The sequence below is a fragment of the Manacus candei genome, unplaced genomic scaffold, assembly GCF_025592945.1.
Source record: "Manacus candei isolate 608988 ecotype Guabito, Panama unplaced genomic scaffold, ASM2559294v1 h1tg000002l, whole genome shotgun sequence".
In the NCBI taxonomy this organism is placed as follows: Eukaryota; Metazoa; Chordata; class Aves; order Passeriformes; family Pipridae; genus Manacus; species Manacus candei.
This window is the reverse complement of record NW_026138050.1, coordinates 14,499,254-14,512,483: the sequence shown is the minus strand read 5'-3', so window position 1 is coordinate 14,512,483 and position 13,230 is coordinate 14,499,254. Positions and strand designations below refer to the sequence as shown.

Here is a 13,230-nt window from a genome sequence, read left to right as displayed (position 1 = left end):
TTCACAGTGGGGAAGCTGTGGTGGAGTCACAGCACTGGGTGCCACAAGCAATCCCAGGCAATCCTTTTGTCTTTATTTAATGTTTTTGAAAAATAGCAGAAAAAATAAGCCTTTACTTCCAGGTAAAACTGCTGCAAATCCACGGGTATCTGCTACTGGCTAAGAGACAGTGCAAACCCCAGACTTGCACAAGAGCCTCCAAAAGGTTTAGGGGCTGTGCTGGGGGCTGAGCACAAATCTGCAGCTCTTTCATATCCACAGCATCGTGTCAGAGCTGCCTCCATCAGTGCACACTCAGCACACGGGGTGAGCCATGAGGTGCTCCCATGTGCACCTCCCTCGCCTCACAGCACGGGAAAAGCACTGATGCACCCAGTCTCTGCTCTTTGAGCGTGTGTTTGTAATGAAGCCGTGAAACTTTCCAGGCCTGGGAGGGAGCGAGGAGCCAGGATGAGCAGCCCTGGGTATGGGTGTGCTGCCACCACAGCGGTGAGTCCGTGTGCCCCGGGAGTGGGGCACAGGGAGTGCGGTGCATAGCAAAGCGCTGACGGAGGATCTCCTTCCCTCCTCTCGCTCTTGCCAGCTCATATCGAGGCAAAGACACCCTGTTCCCGCAGGGGCTCAGATGACACCCTGCCCCAGGCACCCCTCTGCCTTCCTCCCTCTGCATCCAGCCTCCTGGGCTGAGGCCAACATCCCGACTGCGTTACCAGCCGCCCTGTTCCCCTCCAGCACCGGCAGATGGGAAGTTCAAGAGTGAGGGTATTGAGAACTGTGGAGCTGGAGCTGTAAATAACTGTGAATATGAGCAAACCAGAGATGTGGCTGCAGGGGAAGCGGTGCCATGGTGTGACCAAACTGGAGAGTGGGAGAGAAAACACAAGTTTGGGGTAGGTTGGTGGTTTGGGGGCAGGTGCTGTGGGGGTTTTTTAGGGGGAGCTCAGGGATGTGCCTGGTGAGCCCAGGTCCCAAGGGCACTATGGATTGATGGCATCACAGGCAACATACAAACCTTTATCAGTAGTATTTGGGTTAACTCTGTGCCAGTCACACTGGAAAAACGGGGTAAGATGTGACTTTTCTTTCTAATCCATAGAAGATACAAGGGAGAAGTGCCCCCCTCACGTGGCTCCTGCCCACGGAGCTGCCCTCGCACTGTGCCTGCCCAGCATCTGGCACCAATTCACGACACGGGAGCCAGGGCTGCACCCACAGGGCCCTGTGTGATCCAGCTGGGCACAAACAACTCTACTGGGGACAGGTCCTGCTGGTTTGGCTCTTTGTCTCCTGGGACCTCCCCCAAACTCTGCCCATCTGAAATCCTCCCATCTCTGGTGAGAGGGGCTGCAGGGAGCCCCTGTAGAAGGGAACATCCATGGGAGGAGAGGAGCTGGTGTGATATCGGGGTGGTGCCTAGAGCCAGATGTCCCCTGGAATGGTTTTAGCCCTGGAGGTGCCCAGTTTGCTGGTGCTGGGGTCCTGTGAAGGCTGTCATGGCTGTGCCAATGCCAAGTGCACCTGAGGGGCATTGGGAAAGGGGAGTTGGGGCAAGGACAGGCTGAGCTTCCAGCTCAGCTCAGCAGTGTGTGTCACTCTCTGCTTCCAGGCTGGGTCCCCAGACCCCTCCTTCCCTGCTGGCCCCTGGTCTGGGTGCTGTATGCTGTTCTCCTTCCCCCTGGGTGAGTTTTTGGGGTGCCCCTGTGCTCTTTGCATGTGGGAGAAGGTGGCTTCTTGCTTTTATACCTGCTGCATGAAGATGTAAGTGCCATAAGGCCTCTCGTTGCCAGAGGTGCTTCCCAGAGACTGAAGATGTCAGGAAAGACCCCGCAAAGCAACGGGACTGTGACAGGTGGAAACCTGCAGCTCTCCTCTTTGTCCCCGCCAGCAGCTGGGACCAGGGTGGCCCTGGGGACAAGGGGACAGGAGGGGCTGGCGAGGGCGCAGGGCCCGGCATGTCCCGGCCTTTATCTCCCCCTAGTGCCTCCGGCTCCGGCTCCTCTGCTCCGGTGCCGTGCCGGGCACGGAACCCGGCGATGCCACACGCGGTGGCCGTGGGGGCGTGGAGGGAGCAGCCCTGGGGCAGCCAGCACAGGGAGCGTGGGGGACGGGGCACAGGGCGCAGCCGTGGGGCAGGACCCTGTGGGCATGAGGAGATACGACCTGAGTAACACAAAATTCTGGTCAGGTGTGAGGAAGAGCTGTGGCATCCCACAGCACCAAGGTGGAACTGCGGTGGTGATGGGGAGGAGAGGGAAATGATGGAGAGTGAAGTGATGAAGGTGCCTTTGCTTGGCCCAAAGGGACACGAAAGGTGACATTTCTGAGGCTGAAATGAGGTTGTTCTGTGGCAGGGTCAGCTGGGCACGGTGACCTGAGCAGGCCCATGAGATTCCCTGGAGAGTGGGGAGGGGGTCCCCTGGTCTGGGAGACCCTGGGGATGTCCAACCCTGTGCTCAGGACAGCCCGGCCCCGCTGGAGCTGGGGATCAGCCCTGGGTGCTGTGAGACCTTCCGTGACAAGGACCTTGCTCGGTCCTGAGCCATGTGTGCACTGAGTTGTGTCCAGCCCCAGCAGGAGCCACAAGGTCACAGACAGCTCATCAGGCTCTGCTCTGCAGGCTTGTCCTCTGCCATTGCTCTGAGCTTTCCATCTCCCGTGCTCTGAACAGGGTGAAAGGGGGAAGAGGCTCTTCCTTGGAGACTGTCTTGCCCCTCAACCCAGCAGAGTAGAGTTTGTGAGGGAAATGCTTAAGAAGACACATTTGGCACCGTGAAAGGGCTCTGTACAGCCTCGAGTAGGGTAGTGGGGGTCTCCCCATGTGTTTGGCTTTCCAGAGAGAGCCCCTTCACACCTCACTGCACTGTGCTGTGCCTCAGGTGACCTGACACCGCCGGGGACTCTGCGTTTTGGGGTTGTCCCTGGGCCAGCAATGGAGCTTGTCCTGATTTAGGGCATTTCTGTGGCACTCTGGGATTTTCAACAAGTTTTAGCCCTTCTGCTGGGAGTGAGACCTGCACATGGGGCCAGGGACACGGGGCGGGCTCGGGAGTAAAGGACTGTAGTGTATGGGGCCGTACAGGGCAGGTTGTGGGGCTGTGCAGCACCAGGCTGTGCTCTGAGGGCAGTGAGAGGTGCACAGGCAGCCTCTGCTTTAGGGGACAACACAAGCCATGCTGGCCCCACATCACCGTGTCCCCAGCACGAGGATCTGCCCAAGCTGGGGGGTCACACTGTGGATGTTCATGGCCACAAACCACAAACCCTGTGCTGTCCTGCAGCCTCCTGCACTCCTCCAATCCCAGTACCTATCCCAGGGCTGTTCCCGGCAGGAATCAGCCCACAGAAGGAGTTTGCTGCACTCTTCTGGCTTTAGAAACGTTCTGAATCGGAGGATTCCTCTTTCTCAAACCGCACAGAGAGGACTTGTGCACCCACAGGGTTAATTGCAACGAAACCCCTTCGGGTTTTCTCAGCCCCCCCACCCGGCCGGGAGCACTGGCGCCCTGCTCCGGGTATTTATAGCACCGTGAACTTTGAGTGTGTCCAGCGAGCCGGGATGTGGGGACGGCCCCGGCAGAGCTGGAGGCTGTTGGGGTTCTGGCCCCAGGGGCTGCAGCAAAGCCACGGAGACCACCCAGCACCACATCCCCGCCCCTGTGCCCCACACATCCCGTGCCAGAGCTGGGTGTCCGTGGCTGGGCAGCACCGGGGCACGGGGGGACCTCAGACTGGGGGACCCCTGTGAACACACCTGGGCCGCCAAGGACACGGGGTGAAGCCTCCTTCAGCCACAGCAGCACTGGAGCAGCACCGTCCCAAGCTGGTGTTCCTGGGTCTGAGCTGGTGTTCCTGGGTTTGAGCTGGTGTTCCTGGGTTTGAGCTGGTGTTCCTGGGTTTGAGCTGATGTTCCTGGGTTTGAGCTGATGTTCCTGGGTTTGAGCTGGTGTTCCTGGTATCAGCAGCAGCTGAACACAGACATCTTCCCTTTTCCGTGGCAAACAACAGGCAGAAGCTCCCACCTTTTCACAGCATCCCAGGACAGATCCCTTCTCACCAGACGACCTGCCAGCCAGTTCACCAGGTCTTGGAGAGAAGGAACATCATGTGTGGCTTCCTAGCTCTGACACCAGGAAAATGAAGAGGGGAGTATGGGTGGTAGGGGATGAGAAGCCTCTGTGTCTGTGCAAACCCTTGGAAAAAACCCTAAAAGCAAAACAAAACAAAACAAATTAGGATTTGCTTATCTTTTAACAGATGCCATCTGTACCTACAGATTGAAGGGGCAGCCCAGAAAGCAAACCATGTCCTGGCCTGCATCGTCAGAAGAGGAGCAGCAAGGTGAGGGTGGGCTGTGCTCTGGTGAGACCCCACCTGCAGTGCTGCCTCCAGCTCTGGGGTTCCCAACATGAGAAGGATGTGGAACTGCTGGAGCAAGTCCAGAAGAGGCCACAGAGATGCTCTGAAGGCTGGAGCAACTCCGCTCTGGAGCCAGGCTGGGAGAGCTGGGGATGTTCAGCCTGGAGAAGAGGCAGCTCTGTGCCCCTTCCAGTGCCTAAAGGGGCTCCAGAGAGCTGGAGAGGGACCTGGGACAAGGGATGGAGGGACAGGACAAGGGGCAATGGATTTCCACTGACACAGGGCAGGGTTAGGCGGGATATTGGGAAGGAATTCCTGGCTGGGAGGGTGCTGAGGCCCTGGCACAGGTTGCCCAGGAAAGCTGTGGCTGCCCCAGCCCTGGAAGTGCCCAAGGCCAGGTTGGATGGGGCTTGGAGCAACCTGGGCTGGTGGGAGGTGTCCCTGCCCAGGGGGTGGAACAAGATGATCTTCAAAGTCCCTTCCAACCCAAACTGTACTATGAAAGGGCTTTGGTCTGAGATGGGATCAGGTCTGGGAAAGCCAGATTGAGCAATATCTCCTTGCCATCGATGGAGATGGTGTGTGGGCTGGGAGCTGACCCAGGCACAGTCCAGCTGGGGAGGAGCATTGGAGTCCAAATCATAGAATCATGGAACATTAAGGCTTGGAAGGGACCTTAAAGATCATCTAGTCCCAACCCCCCTTGCCATGGGCAGGGACATCTCCCACTAGGCTGGGTTGCTCAAGGCCTTATCCCACCTGGCCTCAAACACTTCCAGGGATGGGGCAGCCACAGCTTCTCTGGGCAACCTGCTTTCAGAAGGGCCAGGAGAGAAGGAGGAAGGCAACAAGGATAATTAAAGAAATGGAGTAGTTTCCACCCAAGGAACAACTAAACAGGTCGGGATGCTTCACCCAGGGCAGGAAATGACAAAGGGATAAGAAAAAAGGCAGGAAAAGCAAAGTTTTCTCTACGTTGGAGAAATCTGGGTGGATCTTCATGAGCACAATGGGAGATCTGTGATTCTATGATCAGATGAACTGCTGACATAAAAATGACATAAAAATTATCTCCAGCCCCTTCTCCTGGGGCTGAGCACAGACCTGGGTACTGGAAGCACACCAGGATCATATAGTGGGGTTTTTCACCTCAAAAGCAACTGAAATGTTTTGGCCAAAATTTGCTCTTTTTCTCGTGAGTTTTCACTGTGATTCTGTCCCAGAAGAGAATGTTTCATCTGCCATGGGTTATGTTTGACAGCACTGTAAGCAAAGGAGAATTGGGATCCACAAGGGCAGTGTCTGGAAATGTTCATCACGGAGGACCCCATTTATAATTACAAATATACACAGTTTTGTACAATTACACACCCCAGTCGGCTCTGGGGGCAATTGCTCAAGGTTGCCCCTTTTTTCCTGAAAGCACTGGCAATTTATTTATGAGAAGAATTATTTTATACCCTCGGGAGATTATAAGGGTGTTGCTGTTGCTCTCTGAGATGTCTTCAGATCCTGCCCACCCCAGAAACAGCAATAGAGCTTTGCATCAGCTCCATCTATTGCAAGCACTGAAATATCAGGAAGAGGAGAGGAATGGTTTCAGTCTCAACAGATTCCTGCATAAAATAGAGGCTAAAGCACATCTTCAAAATGATTGAGCGAGAACACTGCTCATTACATAAGGTTGTTGGGGGGAAAAAATAGGCTGATTTACATTTTTATAGGAAATAAAAGGAGGTCTGTGGGTGACATAGCACCTTCCACTGAGAATGTCAGCGTGAGATAAGTGGGCTTCAAAGGGAAGAGTAACCATTTTCCTGTGGGGACAGAGTCCATCCCAGAGAGCTGAATCTGGGAGAAAGGGGCTTTTTAGAGGCAATTTTTCATCGCCAAAGCAAATACATTTTGTTATCACAGTATGTACCGACTGCAAGGCTGCTGGTTCTCAGTTTTGATGGTTCCTCTGAGTTTTGGTGGAGCTTTGGGTAGCAGGAAGACTGGACTGCCTCTATTTTGTGGACGTGGTGTTTTCTGGGCAGGAATTTCAGGCAGGAGGAGAGGTCAATGTGCTTTTTGGGAGCGGGGGGATTTTTCAGTGTCCGCCAGAGCAGGCTGGAGTTTAGTGGTACTTTGATTCAATTCACAACGAGTCACTTGGTAGGTTTTACCCTGGTTTCAGGTTGGTGGCCCTCTGAGATTTGCTCTGCTGTGCTTCAGATCCGCGGCTGTCTGGCAGAACAATTCCGGTTGCTCAAAAGCACCGATTAGCATAAATGAAGGAGTGGGTGAAATGTTCATTATACTGCCTACTGTCATGTTTGTGTACCAGATTTTGTTACCATCTGTCATTTCTGTTTTCTTGTTGTTGCCAAAAGTTGTCATTCTGAATGGAGGGTGGAGACGTATCTTCAGAAGCCAACAGGAGATAATTTGAGGTGCTTTGGAGCTCATGTGTTCTGTGCTGGGTGTCAGCAGCCCGCACGTACATCAGCCTCGCACATCTTGGGTAAAACCTGGGCAGTGGTTTAGTTAAAGGAGTTTTTGAAATCGTTGTGGTCATGCAAGCACACAAAGATTCTCAGCTCTTGTCATTTAAGAGGAGTATCTGGTCCTTGCAGTTGCACGGAAAAGCCTGAAAATAAAATATGGTTTCCTTAATGTCGAAGAAAAAAAAAATAGAGTACAAAGAAGGAGGTATGTGGGGACATCAGGGTGTTAAAAACCAAGCTCCTGTCCAGATATCTCATCGAGTGAAGTGACAGCTCTTCTGTAATGGACTACAGCATCCCCACATTATTTCTAGGGAAGTAAATGTCCCAGGGTCTGAAGCTGGACAAATTCAACCTTGAAATGAGGTGCAGCTCTCTCGCAGTGACAGTCTCTGTGCACTGTGACAGCGGGCAAGGGGTGCAGTGCCTGTGTCGGGGCTCGCTGCCTTTAGAGCAAAATTAGCTCATTTTCAACTGCACGTCTTTAAATCAGTGTCTGGGAGGAAGGGCTCAGCCTGCAAGTGGGGAGCTGGGAGGGGAAGCCACGAGGATTTCTTGCCTTGCCCAAGCACTGTGAGATCGCTCGGTCTGTGAGCTCGGTGCCCTGTGCCAGCTGGGGAGGGAGGGGGTTTGGGGTGCCTGGATTGTCCCCCTTCCTTCAGGCTGGAGCACCAGGCTGGTGCTGTGAACTTTGAAACCTTCCCTGGCAGCGCCGGGGCTGTGCTGGCACCTCATGGCTTCCCATCTTGTCAGACAGTAGCTCTGCTCTCTTGAGGCTCTAATCTGACCCAAGTGACAGGGCTCCATGTTCACCCGAAATGCACTGACTTGTGGCATCCAAAAATATAGAAAAAATGGTCTAATGCCTTCAACTGGACTCAAACTCCAGGAAAATACAAAGCCAGACAGTTTTGGGATGTATTTTTGTTGGTTTGGGCACAGATGATGCAGGTTCATAACCACAGCTCTGAAGATGTCACAGTGTCACAGGGGGAACTCGAGCTGGCCTGCAGGTGCAGAGGGTCACCTTGCTCAAGGAGAGGTGGAGAAGGAGGAGATGGAGCTGCCGTTGCTCTGGAAGAGGCAAAGATCATTCTGGGCATCTCCAATTGAAGGCTGGGGGAGACCAGGGCCATGTCACAACTGCAGTGGTTACTGGTACCTCTTTGCAGATGCCTCAGGTGATCTGTCTTCTGCACCTTCCAGTGCCTAAAGGGGCTCCAGAGAGCTGGAGAGGGACTTTGGACAAGGGCCTAGGGTGACAGGACAAGGGTCAATGGCTTCCCATTGACACAGGGCAGGGTTAGATGGGATACTGGGAAGGAATTCTTCCCTGGGAGGGTGGTGAGGCCCTGGCACAGGTTGCCCAGAGAAGCTGTGGCTGCCCCATCCCTGGAAGTGTCCAAGGCCAGGTTGGACGGGGCTTGGAGCAACCTGGGCTAGTGGAAGGTGTCCCTGCCCATGGCAGGGGGTGGAACTGGATGAGCTTTACGGTTCCTTCTAACCCAACCCAGTCTATGATTCTATGAAAATCCTGTATTTTACAAAGTCTTTGGCTGCTTTTAGGTTTGAGATAACAGCTCTGTCCTGCTTTAACACTTCAATAATGTAAATTGCCTTTCCTAGCTTGAATTCTCCCCTATTTTCTCTCTCCCAGAGGGTAACTGTACAAAGCTCACAAGCAAATTCCACACAGGATTGCAGGATGCTGCAAGCATCACTGACAGCCGCTGTGAAGAGGCTGGGTCTGGGTTCGTTTCACAAGTGTGAAATAAATTTCAGAGCTCTCATATTCAAACCAGCCCAGTAAATTGCCCTGAATGAGCACTAAATGTTGTCTTGTGTAGAGGAACCTGGCAGGCAGCTGAGAAGCCTTCAGGTAAGCAGGGAGATGTGGGCTTGGGCCACGGAGAGCGGAGCTGACCTGACTGAGGGGCCAAACTTATTGCTTGGGGGTTGTTTAGTAGTACATAATGGATATTTAATAGTACACTGGATGTGGAGGAGCTGGGGGACTGAGGTGAGCTGCAGCAGTTTGTCAAGCCCCACTCCAGGATGGCAATGATGGGACCTCCAGGCTGGGTGATTCGGAGCTGCTCTGGCTCCACTCCCCTGCTGAGCACAAGGCTGGGATCAGCTTTAATGGCTGATGTGTGGCAGGAAGAAAGGCAAGAAAAAAGGGAGTTTCTCTTCTTAACACCGAATGTGCTGTGGATGATCCAAGACCAAAGCACAGAGAACATCAACAGCCAGACTGTGGAACTCCACACTGCAGGAATTAAGCATCATGCCCAGGGTGGACAGCTTGGGCTGAAAAGTTAATCCTGATGTAATCAGAGGCAGTGTTGTAACAGCAAAATTGTGGAGTCACAAGTCAGAGGGTAAGATGCCACCAATGCCAAGTCTTGCAGGAATGGGACAGGAGTGACATGTGTAACAATCTTCTGCCTCATGCTTAAAAGGATGGAGCAATATCCCGGGAGAGCTGGGGAAGGTTTCTCTGTCCACCCAACGAGGTGTTTGGCCTTGAGGAACTTCAGGCGAGACAAGTATCATGTCCAATCAAGGACACAAAATCCAAACAAATTAAAATGCATCTGGAGGTATGTGCAGGTATGTTAAAAGAGCTTCCTGACCTTTACAGGGATTGTTTTATACCCTGGAGCATGACATTTTATTACTCTCGCCTTCTACATAATTTATCGTAGAAAAATATTATTTTGGCTATAAAATTATTCACCTTCGTTTAAGCTCAGCAGTAGTATTTAACTTTCTGATCCTTTTTGAAACTAATTTCCCCAGGCAAATTACATACTGTGCCAAGACATTCCTTCGGCTTTAAATTTCCCTGCCATTAATGTCACAGAGTGGGACATCACAGCTGGGAGGGTGATCATTTCTTTGATAACCTTGAAACAACAGAGTCGGGCACCTCACTGGAGTCATTCTCACACAGATTTTCCAGTGGAAGTGATCCCAGTTTTTCCTGTGCTGATTATTACCACCACCACAGCCACCCTGCTGCCCTGCTCTGATCCCCTTAACCCAAACAGGTTGTCCAGAGAAGCTGTGGCTGCCCCATCCCTGGAAGGGTTCAAGGTCATGTTGGATGGGGCTTGGAGCAACCTGGTCTAGTGGAATGGGGTGGAATGAGCAGGGGGTGGAATGAGATGAGCTTTAAGGTCCCTTCCAGCCCAAACCAGTCTGTGATTCCCTGATTCTACGAGCTAGAAGATATAATGACAATAGTTGTTTCTACTTTCACCTGAGCCCACTGTTTAGGCACTGTGCAAACTTATGGAGAAAGGTGATTTCTGCTGGAAAAAAGTTTTCCAGCTAAAGCCCTCGTGCTGTGATGGGAAAAACTCTGGATTTGACCACCAGGAAGAGTTTGGGTCTGGCTCTATGCTGGGCACCCAGGAGATTCCAGGTGTGATTCAGGCAGCTGAAACAAGGTGATAGGAGGGATACAAGAAGCATCCAGCAGGATGATGCGTGAGAGCCAGACCACACCCAAGGAGCTCTCTGAGAGAACCACGGGGTTGGAGAAACAGTGGGGCCTTTGAACTGGTTGTTGCCATAAAAAGAAAAAATAAGGAATTTGGTTTGAATCAAACTGATGTGAAAAATTCAGTGAGGGGAAGGTTGGTGGATTGGTGTATTGATGTCACTTTGTCCTTTCTTACTTCTTTCGTTTTCTCAGTTTCAGAGGTAAAAGCTGTTTTTAAAGCTTTGCTCACACAGCATGGAAATTAAGTGTTTTCTTTATCAATTAATAGATCAGAAGGTTTCAGCGCTTTCCGAATTCCAAAAACTAAAACCTCAGGGGGTTTCTGAATACTCACTGAATCCCTGAATACTCCGGAGTTACCCACCTGAATAAAGTAGTTTTCCACAAACTTGTTATCTGCTAGAAAAAGGGGGGAAAGAGCCATCATCATCCGACTTGTGGGGCAATGTGGGACTGGGCCAGGTCCCACTTTCCACTGGTCCCAAACCAGACAGCATTGAGCTCTGAACTCCTTGGAAGTTGCCCTTTTTTTGTCCAAAACAAAACACCTTGTGGTAGAGGAAGAGAGAGGGTGGAGGCACAAACTGGCAGTTAATGTATTCCCCCTGTCAGCCCAACTCAGTGTGCTCCCTGCTCTGATGAATATTGAAGAATTTCATACAAATTGGAACTGGTTCAGCAGGACAGTTTTCCAGAAAGGCTTCCTGGCCACCGCTGGGGGCCCTTTCCTCCCTGGGAGGAGTGTACAGTCCCCAGGAAGGAATCCTTCCCTATGAGGAGCCCTGGCACAGGTTGCCCAGAGAAGCTGTGGCTGCCCCAGCCCTGGAAGTGTTCAGAGCCAGGCTGGACAGGGCTTGGAGCAACCTGGGCTAGTGGAAGGTGTCCCTGCCCATGGCAGGGGGTGGAACAAGATGATCTTCAAAGTCCCTTCCAACCCAAACCATTCCATGATTCTGTGATAGCACGTGGCAGTGCCTGAGCAAGGACAAGGCAGCCACCTCTGAGGCTGCACCTTTCTCCAAGAACTTGGGCAGAGTTGACCCTTGGAGCCTAACACAGAAGGTGAGGGACCTGTCTGCCACCTAAATCCAAAACATTTCACAGCTGGCTTTTAACCCGGGCAATGGAGAGAGGCTGATGCTGCAAAGGAGCTTGGAGTTGCTCTCTGGGTGACTCTGGGAGTTCAACAGAGTCTCTGATGAGAAATAAAGTTTTTTAAAAATTGAACCCACAGCAAAAGGTTAAAGGTTGGTGGGGGAGCCAAGATGAACATTGATAAGGTATGGAGAATTTCCCGGGAATGAAGCTCCTAGAGATCACCAAAGCCTTGCACTGAAACCCTGGCTGACAGCAAGAAGAGGAGAGGCAGAGGTACAGGCAAGGCTGAATGGAGCAGGAGGAACTGCAGAGCTGTGCTGCTGTAGCTGCCTCCACCAGCCACAACAATGGCAGAGCAGGGAGAAATGCCACCAGTGTCCCCATGGCCTGGCTTTGCAGTGGCTCAGCAGAGTTTTGCTCACAGGATGGTGGTGAGATTATGAGCTTGGGCAGAGTTTTCTTGGGAACACCAGATTTTGCTGCAGCAAAAAATAAGGACCATCAGCCAGAAGACAGGGAGGGCGTTTCCAAATGTCATCCCAGACACTTATGTGGAAGTCACTGCATTGCTGTGAGCACTGCTACCAGTAAAAAAATGAAAGCTATATGCAGAGAGAGAAAAATACCTGAACTTTGAGATTTACAGTAATGAATTACCTCCACAAAAGACATATGCAGTGTGTCCAAATGATTTAATAGATGGTAGGATGGCCTTGGATCAAAAGGAGCAATGCTTAGTGTGGTCAAACATGCTGAGCCCTTGATCCTAAAATTATAGAATAGTTTGGATTAGAAGGGACCTTAAAGCTCATCTTGTTCCACCCCCTGCCATGGGCAGGGACACCTTCCACTAGCCCAGGTTGCTCCAAGTCCTGTCCAACCTGGCTCTGAACATTTCTAGGAATGGGGCAGACACAGCTGCTCTGGGCAACCTGTGCCAGGGCATCTCCACCCTCCCAGGGATGATTTTTTTCCTAATATCTAAACCTACTGTCTGTCAGTTTGAACCCATTCCATCTTGTTCTGTCACCACATGCTCCTGTAAATAGTCCTGCCCCATCTTTCCCATAAGTTCCCTTCAGGTGCTGGAAGGTACTGGTCTTGTCTCTCTTCTGCCATGGTGGGAAGAGCAGAGGGCAGAAATGGGTGAGGAGGAGTCTGGAGACACCTTTCAAGGGACGAGGAATCACCCACTGCCCCAGGTTTGAAGATGCTGACACGCCACTGCTCTGAGCTGCCAGGAGAGAACAGGAGAACGAATGGAGGGAGGCACCAGCCTCGTGGGAAGGACGAGGTCTTTCTCCAAGATATGGGTTCAGGCAAGAGGTGGATCCTGTGGGGATCCAGAAGGGAACTGTGATCAGTGCTCGCTGCCAGAGTTCACAGGTCAGCACCTGAACTTGGACTGCCTTTCATCTGGGATTCACCTCACGCCAAGGTGTGAGCAGCAGCACCTGAAGAGCTTGCTAATGCACCCTCCTCCTGATGGTGTGATGGGGAAGGCCAAACCTTTAACTGAAGGACAAGGCAGGGAGGTGGGAAACACAGAAATCTTCCCATCACAAATGGCCAGAGTGTATCTATGGGCATCCTGCCTTTCTGTGTGCTCGGGGAAGGGATCTTTCACCGTAATCTGCAGGGGAAAAAAAGTTCCATGTCTTTCTTTTGGCCCATGTTGGCTGAAACCACCCACAAACCACTAATTGCAACTGCTAAAAGTGAACTCACTATTTTATGGCTAGAAATATGATTTTTAAACTGACTGTGGGGCAGGGT

The 13,230-nt window shown here is 52.1% G+C and overlaps 1 long non-coding RNA gene across 1 annotated transcript; it reads left to right on the top strand.

Moving 5' to 3' along the window:
- The first annotated feature begins 494 nt into the window (after positions 1-494).
- On the top strand, positions 495-12,313 carry LOC127468618 (uncharacterized). The gene is made up of 4 exons (XR_007903617.1): positions 495-890; positions 1,607-1,679; positions 4,255-4,338; positions 8,503-12,313. It is a non-coding gene; the product is annotated as an uncharacterized LOC127468618 (long non-coding RNA).
- The last annotated feature ends 917 nt before the right edge of the window (positions 12,314-13,230 follow it).